Source organism: Ixodes scapularis, unplaced genomic scaffold, assembly GCF_016920785.2.
Source record: "Ixodes scapularis isolate PalLabHiFi unplaced genomic scaffold, ASM1692078v2 PGA_scaffold3__209_contigs__length_174095766, whole genome shotgun sequence".
NCBI lineage: Eukaryota > Metazoa > Arthropoda > Arachnida > Ixodida > Ixodidae > Ixodes > Ixodes scapularis.
Genome location: NW_024609868.1, coordinates 94200968 through 94214210, shown reverse-complemented (window position 1 = coordinate 94214210; position 13243 = coordinate 94200968). Strand labels below are relative to the sequence as shown.

General features: G+C 50.4%; 1 pseudogene; it reads left to right on the top strand.

Annotated features, from left to right (window-relative positions):
• The first annotated feature begins 235 nt into the window (after positions 1 to 235).
• Positions 236 to 13243, top strand: part of LOC115313148 — a 32411-nt pseudogene continuing 19403 nt past the window's right edge.

Here is a 13243-nt window from a genome sequence, read left to right as displayed (position 1 = left end):
TCGACGCAGAGTCTGACAGGCACAAAAACTTTCATGGTTGGCTACTCCAGCGCGTCCTCAACCCTATATTTTATCAAATTTATTAGGTTCCGCGATCACTTTGATTTGGAAGACGTCACGCGTTCTTCACTTGACACCTTGTTTCTGATAAAGGGAAAAACTTTTAGCAGGTATATAGATATTGACATCATACCTGTTTTTGTTTTCAGGTGTCGCGTTCCCTGGACGAATTTGTATGAGAGGCACAAATGTAGGGATGAGTGTGGAAGTTCCTCTTCTTTACACTACTTTCACAAATATAGCCCACGAAATTGGACATTTGTGAGTATCGCATCGCTTTCTTTAAAACGTCTCAAGATCGCGTCTTCAAATTTTGTTTTGGCGCAAAGAATCTTCCGAAATGCCTCAGTTAAACATCTTTCTCCAGTTCCTCGTTTGCTTTGTGCCATAATTTCAGAGATTAAAAGTTAGGCAGAGTATTGCTTGATTAATGCTATGCTTCACACTTAATCCGAGAAAAATTAAAATGTTTTCTGAAATATACCTAAATATTTGCATACACGATCGTGTACACTACGTCAGAACAAGCAATTGAACAATATAACCATTGGATAGATGTTTTAAGGACATGTATTGTTTTGCAGAAAGTTTCCAAGAGTGGAAGGGTATGCGGAGCGCAAGTCCGTCTGCTTCTGATACAGGGGTTGCGATCACGTCAGAAGGCCGAGCTCTTATCAGTTGGTTGAAAGGTCTACCCCCTATCCGTTCAATCAAAGCCAATCAGAGCTCGGCATCGTTTTGACGTCACCGGAACCCCTGCGCAAGAAGCAGACGATTTGCCCCCCCCCCCCCCCCTTCGCATTCAAGAATATGTTGTAATTTCTTATATGTGTCAAATTTAAATCTTTTGTACAGTTCATTTCCAGTACCAAAAAAAAAAAAAAAAAACAGCATGTAACAAAGTCCAGTTGTTGTTCTGAAATTAGTGAACTTTAGTATTGCGTATACAAACGAACGCAAGCAATCTGCGTTTGCGTTATTCCACATTGCGCGTGAGTGAAGCACAAACTGCGGAGTGGAGCACTAATGGCGGTCGACAAATCGCATCCGCAATTTAGATGACGCAACGCTAACGCATACGCTCATCGCTTGCGGTCGCTCGTATGTGTAATACTAAAACCCTCTATTACTTCTATAGGCATGCAAACATTAGTAGTATTTGTATTTCGCATCCTCTTTCACTCAAGCGGTTACAGGTTTTAACTTCAGTGTCGTTATTTCAGTTTCTTCAGTACTTCTACCATATTAGCTTTCAAGTGAATGTCAATTGTATTTCAAATGATTGTTACACATCCTCAATTATGAACGTTGCAGTAATGTGAAACAGCTTTTTTATATTAGTAATTTTGAATAACTGTACTTCAAATCACCGCTAACTTCCACAAATATTTTAACAGCAAAAGGAATGAAAATAAATACAGTGGCGTCTCCTTAATATTGTGACGGGTGGTGACCAAAAACAATAAATAAACAAGAAGAAATAAACGTTTAATGTGGCGAACTTGTGCCAAAAATAAAAGGGTACAAGAGTAATAGCAGAGCGTCAAAAATAAAAGGGTACAAGAGTAATAGCAGAGCGTCGCGGGCGTCGGAGTCGGCGTGACAGCAGAGTCGAACGCTGGGGCGAGACTGAATGCAGATCGCCACGCGGAGCCCCATGTACACGTGTGGGCTTCTGGAATAATCGGCGTAGAAGGTTCGGCGTGTAGAACATTCCGACCTCGAACAAGCAACATGGTTCTCGAATTTACCAGAACATTACTTTACAGAGTCAACAAAAATGTGCCTCCGCGGCCAGGAATCGAACCCTGGCCTTTCAGCGTGGAACGAAAGCGCGATAACCGTTAGGCCACGCGCGCGCTGCCTACTTGGCCAGCTGCGCGCGCGGCATTACTCCCCCCTTTAAAAAAGTGCACGTCCCGATGCAACCCAAAAACAAAACAAAGCAAATAAAAAGGACGGTAAACTAAAGAGTCATTTGGAATACATAAGGTCCACAGTCCTATCGAGCGTAGTACGGCTTCAGTCGCACGACGTGGACGACTTCCGGTCGTGGAGGGCGGCGTGAGGAAGTCCGTGTTCCGTCGGGCATCACCTCGTAGTTCATATCCCCGAGTCGACGAAGCACTTTGTAGGGTCCAAAGTAGCGCTTAAGGAGTTTCTCGCTGAGACCACGGCGGCGGATCGGTGTCCACACCCACACCCTCTCTCCGGGCTGGAAATGGACGTCCCGGCGACGAAGGTTGTAGCGGCCAGTGTCGACACGTTGTTGAGCCTTAATCCGGAGTCTGGCGAGCTGACGGACTTCTTCTGCCCTTTGGGCAACCACCTGGGCGTCGTCGCTTGCGTCGACTGCCGGTTCGTGGGGTAACATAGCGTCCAGCATTGTCGTTACCTTGCGCCCATGCACCAGTTGAAAGGGTGTCACTCCGGTGGTCTCTTGTACGGCCGTGTTATAGGCAAATGTGACGTACGGCAACACCTGGTCCCATGTCTTGTGCTCCACGTCGACGTACATGGAGGTCATGTCGGCGATGGTCTTGTTGAGTCTCTCCGTTAGCCCGTTGGTCTGCGGGTGGTACGCCGTGGTGCGACGATGGCTGGTGTGGCTGAGACGAAGGACTTCCTGCGTCAGCTGGGCCATGAATGATGATCCACGGTCTGAGATTAGTACTTCGGGAGCGCCGTGCCGGAGGACGATGGACTCGATAAAAAATTCGCGACTTCAACAGGCGTTCCTGATGGAAGGGCTTCTGCCTCGGCGTACCGCGTGAGATAATCGGTTGCGACGATGATCCATCGGTTTCCTTGCGTCGACGGTGGGAAAGGTCCGAGTAAATCCATACCGATTTGCTGGAATGGGGCAGATGGCGCCGCAATAGGCTGAAGAAGTCCTGCCGGTCTCGTCGGTGGCTTCTTCCGTCTTTGACACTCGTGGCAAGATCGGGTGTAGTGGTGCACAGTCTTCGCAAGCTTGGGCCAGTAGTACTTTTCGCGTATCCTGGCAAGAGTCCTGCTGTAACCAAGGTGTCCCGCCGTCGGGTCATCGTGGCAGGATTGAACAATTTCTTCTTGAAGACTGGAAGGGACCACCAACAGCCACACCGTGCTGTTGTCGCTGAAGTTCTCCTTGTAGAGCACACCTTGTCGGATGGAGAAGGTTGGCAGTGTTCGTACAAACCCGCGCGAAACGGCGCTTCCTTGTCCCTCTCGGTGCTCGATGAGTGCTCGCAGCTCAGGGTCGTCTCGCTGGAGTGCTGCCATGTCGCTGACATCCAGAGCGCCGAGGAAACACTCATCGTCGTCCTCTTCGGTGCAGGAAGGACCGGCCTCGACTGGGGCCCTCGACAGGCAGTCGGCATCATTGTGCTTCCGGCCGGACTTGTACACCACGGTCATGTCGAACTCCTGCAGTCGTAGGCTTCACCGAGCGAGGCGTGCGGAGGGGTCCTTCAGATTCGCCAGCCAGCAGAGCGAGTGGTGGTCTGTGACCACGCGAAAAGGACTTCCGGACAAATATGGGCAAAACTTTGTTATTGCCCAGACGACAGCGAGGCACTCCTTTTCAGTCGTTGAGTAGTTCGTCTCCGCGTTAGACAGCGTCCGACTTGCGTATGCGATAACTCGCTCTGCACGGTCCTCCAATTGGACTAGTACCGCACCCAGTCCGGTGTTACTGGCGTCGGTGCGGTTCTCGGTTTCAGCAAACTGGTCGAAATGGCCAAGAATCGGGGGCGTCTGGAGTCTTCGTTTGAGCTCGTCCAATGACCTTTGGTGTTCTTCCGTCCACTCGAACTTTACGGCGTCCTTCGCGAGGTGTGTCAGCGGTGCGGATAGTTTGGCGAAGTCTCGAACAAAGCGCCTGTAATAGGCGCAGAGTCCGAGAAATCTTCTTACTGCCTTTTTGTTAGACGGCGGCGCAAATGCAGCTACGGCGCGGGTCTTCTCGGGGTCAGGTAGAACACCTTTGTTGTTCACGACGTGGCCGAGGAACTTTAGTTCCCCATAGGCGAACCGACACTTTGTTGGCTTGAGTGACAGGCCGGCGGTCTTGATGGCTTGAAGCACGGCTCGAAGTCGTCTGAGGTGTTTGCGACATCTCGTGAGAATACTACGACATCGTCCAGGTAGACGAGGCAGCACTGCCATTTCAGACCTGCTAGCACGGTGTCCATGACGCGCTGGAAGGTGGCTGGTGCTGTACAAAGTCCGAACGGCATCACTTTGAATTCGTACAGTCCGTCGGGAGTGACGAAGGCAGTTTTCTCCCGGTCACGTTCGTTGACTTCAATCTGCCAGTAACCACTCTTCAGGTCCATCGACGAAAAATACCGGGAGTGGCGCAGTCGGTCTAACGTATCGTCGATACGGGGGAGCGGATAGACGTCCTTCTTCGTCACAGCGTTCAGTCGACGATAGTCCACGCAGAACCGCAGGGTCCCATCCTTCTTCTTTACAAGGACGACTGGGGACGCCCATGGACTTCTTGAGGGTTGAATGATGTCGTCGTCGAGCATCTCCTGGACTTGATCTTGAATCACTTTCCTTTCGTTTAAGGAGACTCGATACGGCGACTGGTGGACAGGGAGTGCGTCGTCGTCAGTAATAATGCAATGTTTCGCCATTGGTAATTGGCGAACTTTCGATGTTGTGGCAAAACAGTCTCTGTATTCGGCGAGGAGGTCAACCAGCTGCCGGCGCTTCGGAGCTGGGAGCTCGGGGTCAATGTCGAGCGGCAACGGCATCGTGCTCTTCTGCTGTGGCGACGAGGTTTCCTCGGAGATTGCGGTGACCACGGCTGGCGCCTGAAGCTCCTCGATGTGGCCCATGGTGGTACCCTTCGTTAGGTACTGCGGCTCCTCTCGAAAGTTCGTCACAAGAACAGTTGTACGTCTTTCTTGGAGATCCGTCACGCCTCTTGCGACACCAATTCCTTTTTCGAGGAGCAGTTGGACGCTGCCTTCCAGAAGAGCTTCACCGTGCATGGCTGCGTCGGTTATAACGGTGACGAAAACACTCGACCGCGGCGGTAGGTTCACATGGTCGGCGATAACTCGGATCGCGGTTGACGTCGTGTTGATCTCCACCGGCGGCACGACGGGCTTTCGAAGAGTCAACTGGTTTGCAGCGAGGTCGATGACGGCGCCATACTCGCAGAGAAAGTCCATTCCGAGGATAACGTCCCTCGAACAGTCTTGCAGCACGACGAACTTCACAGAGCACGTCTCAACGTGGATATCGACGCGAGCAGTGCACCTGCCGAATGGTGTGATGAGGTGCCCTCCGGCGGTTCGTATTTGAGGTCCATCCCACGGCGTCGTGACTTTTCGAAGGCGGCGGGAGAGCCTCCCACTCAAGACTGAGTAGTCTCCTCCGGTGTCCACGAGTGCCGATGCGTCGTGGCCGTCGATGATGACGTTTAGGTTGTTGGACGCCGTTTCAGGAGCGTCGTTTCGGTCTCCGGTAGCGTTCGAGTGGGGGCACTCCGACGTTCGTGGAGGATCTTGGCGTCGGTCGTCTTCGGCAACTCCACCTCCAGGGGTTGCCGCGCCTAGTTTCCCCGGCGTGGAGCGAGGGGCGACAGGTTTTCACGTCGGGGTCGGTGCATCGGCGAAGCTGGACGTCGTGGCGAAGGCGACCGGAACTCTCGGCGGGACGCAGGCTCGGGGGACTGAGGTCGTTGCAGATACTCGTCGATCTCCCGAGGGCGTTCACCATACCGGGGGCGTGGGTCGTGTGGATGGAATCCACGCAGCCCGAGTCGTCGGTATGGGCTTCGGCGGTACACATGGTCACCTTTTCCGCAGTGGTAACACAGCGGGCGTCGGTCGGCCGTCCTCCAGACGTCTGTCTTCCTCGGCGCAGGTCGGTCTGGGTGAACGTGCGCCTGATCTTCCTGTCGTCGGGGATACTGCGGCGTTAAGGCGTCTCTTCGGTGTGGCGCCGTGGCTTGGCGGGGAGCTTGCGGCGGTCGTCGGGCTATGGCAGCGTAGCTCAACGTCGGTTCCTCCGGTGCCACCGTGGTGACGGGAACCTCTGGTTGGAGCGCCCGTTGTACTTCCTCGCGCACAGCCTCGGCAATGGGGAGTGTCGCTGGACGACTTGCGGCTGGCAGCAACTGGCGGAGTTCCTCCCGGACGACCTCTCGGATAATTTCGCGGATGTCCGTACCAAGAGCGTTCTCGCCGCCAAGCAGCGCGGTTGCAGCGACACTTGGATGTCGCAGGTAGTGGGAAGCGCGCTTGGAGGGCGCGCTCGATGTTTGTCGCCTCGGTGACGAAGGCTTCGACGGTGCCCGGCGGGTTGTGCACGAGGCCTCCAAAGATGTCGTCTCTCACCCCGCGCATGAGGACCCGCAGCTTCTTGTCGTCTGTGGCTCGTGGGTCGGCACGGGCGGTCAGGCGGAGGACATCTTCTACGAAGCTTGTGACGCTTTCGTCGGGGCCCTGCGTTCGAATTCGGAGGAGATCTTCTGCCTTCTCCCGTCGGTGTAGGGTGGCGAACGTCCGCTGCAACTCGGCCACACAAATGTCCCACGACGTAAGCGAAGCCTCGTGATTCTCTAAACAATGCCTCGCAGTACCCTCCAGCGAAAAGTAGAGGTTCTGGAGGCACTGCTCCGCAGTCCATCCGTTGTGGCGCGCCACACGCTCGTAGTGCTTGATCCAGTCTTCGACATCCTCGTGGATCTCGCCGTGGAAGGGAGTCGGCGTACGGGGAGCGGCGGGGAGGTAGACGACGGCAGGAGCGGCGGGGGTCGGCGACTGGTTGGCCATCGTCGGCTTTGTTGGCTGCTTGGTCCTGGGCGGCAGAAGTCCGAATTCCGGGTGTAGGCCTTGGGTGGGACGACTGAACCGGATCTCGGTAGTGCCTTCGTTGGTTCTTCGTGGGCTTGGCGTCGGACTTGCACTGCGGGCCCTGGGAGGGGTATGCGGCATTGGCATGTGTTACCCCGCACCTCCACCAAAATGTCACGGGTGGTGACCAAAAACAATAAATAAACAAGAAGAAAGAAACGTTTAATGTGGCGAACTTGTGCCAAAAATAAAAGGGTACAAAAGGTAATAAAAGAGCGTCGCGGGCGTCGAAGTCGGCGTGACAGCAGAGTCGAAAGCTGGGGCGAGACTGAATGCAGATCGCCAAGCGGAGCCCCTTATGTACACGTGTGGGCTTCTGGAATAATCGGCGTAGAAGGTTCGGCGTGTAGAACATTCCGACCTCGAACAAGCAACATGGTTCTCGAATTTACCAGAACATTACTTTATAGAGTCTACAAAAATGTGCCTCCGCGGCCAGGAATCGAACCCTGGCCTTTCAGCGTGGAAAGAAAGCGCGATAACCGTTAGGCCACGCGCGCGCTGCCTACTTGACCAGCTGCGCGCGCGGCAATATGGACACCTCCGTTCCCCCGAAAAATCGCCCATAATATGAGTTGTCCATAGGAACGAGATACAAATGCATGTACCTTCGCCTATTGTCCCCGAAAATGGTGTTTATTTTGCGAGTTATCCTTATAAACGGGCTCCATATTAACGAGACATATCTGTAGTTGAGTTGTAGTCATTAAGAGTAATGAAATATCTTTATGATATATTATCTTTTCAAACTCTTATTACTTATTGATAAAATATAGATGCCGGCGTAAAACTACTTTACTGCGTAAACCTATTCTATAATGCAGATTTTAAATAATTAATAAAACTAATACAACCGAGAACATTTAACCATCTACAAAGGTTATATTTCTGTTTGTGACGGGTAACATTTTCGTAAAACATTTAAATGCGTCAACTTCAATCAATACATCTGATTATAGTGTGTTCGTGAGTGGAAGATGGCATTGCATGGCTTCTCTTGTGTGCTTAATATTTAACATAATGTACTCAACCCGAATATTAGAGTATATTCCACCATAAAAGGCGCAGTCAGTGCCTTGAAGACATACCTACAGAGGTGGATACACTAAAAGTGGAATTCACAGCGCTTTATTAGAGTTTATCCGTTAAAATCACAACTATTATGAAACTATGATCGCTGTGAGCCCCAGAGGGAGATTGAGAAAAAGTGGGAAAGGTGGGGGAGGGGGCCTTTTTTTTCTAGCCGCCCGAGGGTGGTTTTGTCTGCGGAGAAAAAGACACGTAGCCGGAGTCGAATAAGCCATCTTTCCGCCTGTCACAGCTGCCCCCAACTGGAGGTTAAAGGTGCGATTCCCCCTTAACAGTTCGCCTGCCGGCCCTCTACAATGACTGTGGACAACATTTAATTTTGTTAAGGCCGGTCAGCCCGCGCGGTTGGCGCGTGTGCCCAAGTTGGGGAAGAAGGGAATGAGCTCAGGCGGACACGTGTGGTTTGAACAATGAACAGTATATTTACTTGAAAAGAAAAACAGAAATATAAATTTTAGGGTTTGGCGCATAGGTAAACAACACACAACAAAGAGAGAACCCCGAAAGTTCTACACGGAACTTCCCTCAATATTCAAATCAAAAGAAACAAAGCAAAACGGTCACCGCGCTACAGCGACATCAAGGTTGCAAAACAACCTGCACAATCATTCGAAAGTCTGAACAGGCGACGCGCATCAGCAATACTAACTTTCTAAACAGAACACATGCAGTCAAAGAAAAGAACAAAACTACGGACGGAGACCATAAGAAATAAAACGTCCGTAAAAATTAAGTCCGAAGTGTATGGACGGATCTCACTCATCTTTGGCGTCGAAGGGGAATCGTCGGGCTCTCGGTGGTGGTGAGCTAGCAGGAAGACGGCGGCGGTGACGATCAAGAGGCCTCAGAAGGTTTCACGTCACCGGGCCGCCATTCTCGCCGGATTCACGCCGCAACCACGAACGTCTTGTCCGCTGGACGATCCAAAAAAGCTCTACCGAAACCATCGGCTCCCCACGGAAGCCGTCCCTCTCCACGGCGGCGAAGGCAACCCCGGGGGAAAGAAATGAAAGAACAAACAAAACCGGCTTTCGTCTTTCCGTTTGTGGTCGCCACAACGGAGGACGACCCACTCGAAAGGCAAAATGGCGAAGGGGCACGGCCAGCAGCACAAAATCGCAAATACAAAAACTCGTGGAAGCGTTGGTCGGTGCCAGAGTTTGTGACACTGCCCTAGGCTGTCTTTGGAAGTGCCGCACCCTTTACCCGCTATGCCCTCTTCGTTCTTCGCTACTTTTCATGTGAACCTATGTCAGCGTTATAATTTTCAAGGTAATGTTCGACAAAGTTAAGCAAAGCTACTTCGGTGACGCACTTTAACATATTTTGGCAGTCGCAGACGGTAGGCTCACATTGTACGAATTTTAGGTTGCACCCGCGAATGGCGCCGTCGAACGGCAACAAGCGCAGGTGTATAGACTGAATGGTGAGCAGTGCAAAGGCAAGGGAGAGGCGTCCATACCCTCTCATCCTAGAACACAATTAAAGTATTATGCGTTTCAAACCCAAGAGTTTTTTTGTCTTTTCTTTTTTTTTTTTTGCGCCGTCGAACGGTAAGATATATCTTACCGTTCGACGGCGCAAAAAAGAGAAAAAAATCTTGCGTTGGAAAATATTTGCGCGCATGAAGCTCCATATTTATAGTTTAATTCGGTTCTGTCATTTCTGCGAGCACTTCGAACGTTTTGCAGAACTCTCTTCGGGCTGAGGCCGGGGGTTCGAGTTGCTTTTAAACGCTGGACTCTGTCAATCTACTCTAAGGCAAACAACCGACGAACTTCTCTCGTCGTCACTTACGCTTTGCGTTTTGTGTGCTGGGCAACAGCCCATGTTCTCATGCCGCACGCCGACCGATTGCAGCCGTACAAAATTGTTTTGTTTTCGCAGCGTGTTCGCTTTTTGGGTCTCAGCCAGCCCGGATGACTTCAACGATTTTCTACTTGAAGGATTTTCGTTTGTCAATGTCTCCCTATAGCTTCACTGTTCAGAGCCTCCTCTGTTCTCCGTTTATTTGGGTGGTTTTTGACGTTTGTTTGTTCTCAGATATATATGTATCTTGCTCGCAAAAATATTAGGAAAAAATAGCGTTGGCGTTGAGACACCTGAGGTCGGTTGGCTGTTGAAGTGATGCGACATTGGTCTACGCTGTAGATAAAAAAAAAAAAACTATCGAGTGCAGAAGCACCGCTAGACCGGTAATATTAACGTGCATCACGCCGAAGGTGATACACGACCGGACGCCGGTATGTTGCCCATCCAGATCGAAACGGGCAGGGGCGAGGATTTCTCCCTGGATTACTGAGTTTTACTGAGTTCTGCAGGGAGAGCTGTCGCTGTACATGCTCCAAGCTGCGTGCGATAGCACGCTTGGCTTCCGATCGCCACACCTATAGCTCATATACTTGCTTGCTTGAAGTTCCTTTTAGTTCTGAGCAAGTATGAACTTTTAGCTTACAGACTTCCTCACTTGCTTAGAGCAATGCTCGAAAACCCGCAGCGCTCCCCATTTTCAAAACAAAAACAAAAATTAGCTTGCACGAGGCTTTTTTTACGTAAAAGTGCCCCATTCTCGGTGAAACGGCAGTTATTAAATCGATCAAATCGATGTGTGCTTCCGTGATAAGATATAGCAAGTAGACCTTTTTGTCTAGGAGAAGCAAGTTCAGCCGGTAACCAAATACGAAACGCATCGACGACATTGCAAGCGTCAGGACATGTTTTATCAGGTGAAAATGTATGGTATCAGGAAGTCCTTATAGAACGATTTGACTTTTTCTGCTTTCCTACCTGAATTATATCTTTTTTCTTCTTCGGTTCTGTCCAATACCACACCTTGTTTGTCTGTATTCCTTAAGTGTTGATAGTTACCTTTTGTATTATAAATACCTGCACTGATAACATAAATATACGGAAGGCATACCGAAGAGGACACTAAGCCATAAATGATCACGGTACGTGAGCATGAGAGAACGGAATAAGAAGATATAAGAAATGGAGAGACACGCTACGTCTCTAAGACTGCAAGTGGGGGGAGGGGGGGGTCACTTTTGTATTTTTTTTTTCTATTGTGTTTATGCGATGCTGGTGTAAACTTCAGAGGGAGTGACACGGACCCATATGGCAGGCTAAAGCCACTTTACTTTGGGCCCAAGAACTGCACTGCGAAGACCGTTCTTCATACGCGCCAGGATCTGAATCCCTCGATTCATGTGAGCCCAGCACGCTCCTATGTCTCGAGTCTTTCTCGTCTTCTACGCTACTGCATTCCTCCCTCCTCAGGTGAATGTGAAGACATCAGTTGCTTTGCGTAGTCTGGTCGGATACCGACGAACCGCAGTGGACTCGGACGCATCAGATGATTGTTGCAGAGTTGTGTCCGATGCATCTGCTTCTGCTTGCGGTGGTTCAACTTCGCAAACGTTGTCCACCGCCGTTGGGGCGTACAATGCGATCTAGTCTTTTTCGCAAATTTGTTTCTTGATCTCATCTGCGTGCACCCGGTGTCGCTTCTGATCATCCGCCTCTACTTCAAATATAATCGTCCTTCTTGACTGACATGATACCTTTGATCCAGTGGTTCTTCTTCAGCCTATCCTGCATCCAGAGTTTCTGAATTTTCTGAAACGTCCGTTCATGACTTCTCTTGCCGTAGTGGCTTTTTTAGCCAGCCCGTTCACGAGTACCTTCGAACAACTGGCCTGACTTGATTAAATCCATCGTCGTTCTGTAGTGTCGCTTGTGGAGCATCTCGCATGGGGGTTGTCCCGTTGTAGAGTGTGGTGTCACCCTATTCTTGAGGAGGAACTGCCTCAGTCCTTCCTTTTCCTCTCCCTTCTTGGATTTTCGCAAGGCAGACTTAAGTGTCCTCACAAAGTTTTCGGCTAAGCCGTTTGACTGAGGGTGCAACGGTGGTGTTAAGATGTGTCGAATCCCTTGTTCCTCTAGAAAATTCTTAAAAATGGCACTAGTATACGGTGGTTCATTATCGCTGACTACCTGCTCCGGCAGTCCGTGAACAAGGAAGATTTCCTTGAATGCTTCCACCGTCTGCTCAGCTCTGGTCGACGGCATCAAAGTGACTTCAGGTCACTTGCTATACGCGTCGACCACCACCGAGTACATGGTGTTCTGGTGTTCTGCGAAATATGCATGGATTCGGTACCAGTTTCGTCTTGGCACTTCCTATTGGCGTAGAGGAACGTCTACGTTCCTGTCAGAGACTGAAGCACAAGCTACGCAGGCCCGACTTTTCGCTTCAATGTCTTTGTTCATGTTTGGCCAACACGCGTAGGAACGGGCAAACATCTTCATTTTTCATTGTCCAAGGTGTCCTTTATGTATTAAATCCTGAAGACTACGTCGAAACCTAAGAGTGATCACTGTGCGCATGCCCCAAACCAGGCAGCCATTTGCCACAGTGAGTTCCGAGTGTCTCGATGTGTATGGTTGCATTTCTGCGTCGCGTTCAACCGATGGCCATCCTTCCACGACGTACCGGTAGACCTTCGACAGTGTCTTGTCTTTAGCAATCTCCGCTAAGATGTCGGATGCCCTGACTGAAAGTATGGTCATATTTTTTTGTCAACAATTGCCATGATGTCTGAATAAATGAAGCTCACAACATCGGCGCCTCCATGTTGAACTTCCGCGTCAAACTCTGCATCAGGTCCTTGAGGTAGTCGTGACAAGCCACCAGCGTTTCCAAACTGAGTTGTTGGAGTATACTTAATGTCATACGAGTACCCTTGTAAGATCAAGGCCCACCGTTGAAGTCTGTTGCCAGCCGTTACAGGGATTCCTTTCACTGGACCAAGACTCACCGTCAATGGTTTGTTATCTGTACACAAGACAAACCTCCTTCCCCCCAGATACTGATGAAACGTCTTTACGCCAAACATTATGGCTAAAGCGTCTCGCTCAATCTGGGCATATTGTTTCTCCGCGGAAGTTAGCGTTTTCGATGCATGCGCAATCGGGCATTCGTTTCCTTTTATTCTGTGGAAGATGACCGCTCCGACGCCAACTGATGAAGCATCAGCCGCCAAATAAATTGTCTCGCTTGGATCGAAGTGAACAAGAGTCTCCATGGATGTTAGACGCGTCTTGATGTCTTCGAAGCTTCTACGCAAGGCAAACTTCATTGCCAAGGAACATTCTTATTTTGTAGAGTACTCAGCGGTGTGTACAAGTCGGCTAACCCTGGAAAATACTTTGCGTAGTGCTGAACCATGCCCAGA